Below are 2,196 nucleotides of genomic sequence, written 5' to 3'. Positions count from 1 at the left end.
AATTTTTTAATCTTGTTGCATACCAAGGGTTCTAATTATCTACCATTACATACAAGGTCTTGATGGACCTCTTTTAAGTGTATACTACAAATACACAGAACTTTTTCTGTTGGATAGCTTCCTAAAGTAGCTTGCTTTATCACACTTTTTCCTTTGACCCTTCAAGTCTTGGCATAGTAATTGTAGAATACAAACAAATTGAGAGATACATCACCTTTTGTGATTAGAAGCATTAATATTGTTAAAATGTTCATTCTTCCCAAAGTAATCTACAGATTCAACGCAATTGCTATCAAAATTCCAACAGCATTTTTCATAGAAACAGAAAAAACAGACCAGGTGTGGTGGCTCACACCTGTAATCCCAGAACTTAGGGCTGAGGTGGGTGGATCACCTGAGGTCAGGAGTTCGAGACCAGTCTGATCCACATGGAGAAACCCCATCTCTACTAAAAACACAAAATTAGCCAGGGGTGGTGGCACATCCAAGCTACTCGGGAGGCTGAGGCAAGAGAATTGCTTGGACCCCAGGAGGCGGAGGTTGCAGTGAGCCAAGATTGCACCATTGCACTCCAGCCTGGGCAACAAGAGCAAACTCCATCTCAAAAAAAAAAAAGAAAAAACAGTCATAAAATTTGTATAAAACCACAACAGACCCTGAATAGCCAAAGCAATCTTAACAAAAAGCAAAGCTGGAGGCATCACACTTCCTGATTTCAACTATATTACAAAACTGCAGTAGTCAAAACAGTATGTTACTGGCATAAAACAACAGACATATAAACCAATGAAACAGAATAGAGAGCCCAGAAATAAATCTAAGCATATATGGCCAGCTGATCTTTGAAAAGGATACCAAGATTGCACAATGGGGACAAGAAAGTCTCTTCAATAAATGGTGTCAGGAAAACTGGATATCTACACGCAAAAAAATAAAATTGGACCCTTATTTTATACCATATGCAAAAATTAATTTAAAATAGATTAAAAACTTAAATATAAAAATCTGAAACTGTAAAACTCCTAGAAGAAAACATAGGGCAAAAGCTCCTTGACATTTGGTCTTGGCAACAATTGTCTGGATATAACACTAAAAGCACAGGTAAGCAAGCAACAATGAACAAGCAGCACTACATCACACTAAAAAGCTTCTGCACAGCAAAGGAAACAATCAATGAAATGAGGAGCACTCAGAAGAGTGGGTGCTTCTGCAGCAACCTATGGGATGGGAGAAAGTATTTGGAAATCATGTATCTAATAAGGGGTTAAGATCCAAAATATATAAGGAGCTCACATGACTCAACAGCAGGAAAAAAAAAACCACCAAATAACCTGATTTTAAAATGGGCAATGTTCTGAGTAGACATTTTTCCAAAGAAGACATACAAATGGCCAACAAGTATATGAAAAGGTGCTCACCATCACTAATCATCAGGGAAATGCAAATCAAAAACACAATGAACTATCACCTTACACCTGTTAGGATTTGATAGTAGCTATTATCAAAAAGGCAAGAGATAATAAGGCAAGGGTGTAGAAAAAGAGAATTTCTGTACACTGTTGATGGGAATGTAAATGGGGACAGCCATTACAGAAAACAGTATAGAAGTTCCTCAAAATTTCAAAAATAGACATGCCACAGGATTCAGCAATCCCACTTTCTGTTATATATCCAAAGGAAATGAAATCGGTGTCTCAAAGAGATATCTGCACCTCCAATCTAAGTGTCTATCAACAGATGAAGAAAATGTGATATATAAAATAATATTTCATTGTGTGTATATATACACATACATACACATACATATATACACACACATATATACATATATAATATGTATATTATAATATATATGCAATGGATTATTATTCATCCATAAAAAAATAAGGAAATCCTGTCATTTGTGACAACATAAATAAACCTGGAGGACATTATGCTAAGTACAATTAGTCAAACACAGAAAGACAAATACCGGATGATCTCACTTACACGTAGAATGTAAAAAGGTCAAACTCACAGATGTAAAGAGTGCAATGGTGGTGACCAGGGCTGGGGAATGAGGGAAATGGGGAGATGTTGGTCAAAGGGTACAAATTTTAAGTTATAAAACAAGTTGGCTGCGAACATGGCGCTGCGAGTGGTGCGGAGCGTGCGGGACCTGCTCTGCACCCTGCGCGCGGTCCGGTCACCCGCCGC

The 2,196-nt window shown here is 37.6% G+C and overlaps 1 pseudogene across 1 annotated transcript in view; it reads left to right on the top strand.

The window, feature by feature from the left end:
- The first annotated feature begins 2,125 nt into the window (after positions 1-2,125).
- LOC105515872 overlaps positions 2,126-2,196 on the top strand; it is an 18,903-nt pseudogene continuing 18,832 nt past the window's right edge. The window contains exon 1 of the transcript XR_001002405.1: positions 2,126-2,179. The product of XR_001002405.1 is annotated as a hsp90 co-chaperone Cdc37 pseudogene (transcript). The remainder of the gene's footprint in view (positions 2,180-2,196) is intronic.

Source organism: Colobus angolensis, unplaced genomic scaffold (genome assembly GCF_000951035.1).
Source record: "Colobus angolensis palliatus isolate OR3802 unplaced genomic scaffold, Cang.pa_1.0 Scaffold27, whole genome shotgun sequence".
NCBI classification, from domain to species: domain Eukaryota; kingdom Metazoa; phylum Chordata; class Mammalia; order Primates; family Cercopithecidae; genus Colobus; species Colobus angolensis.
Note: the sequence above shows the minus strand (reverse complement) of the source record. Positions and strands in the feature narration are given on the sequence as shown.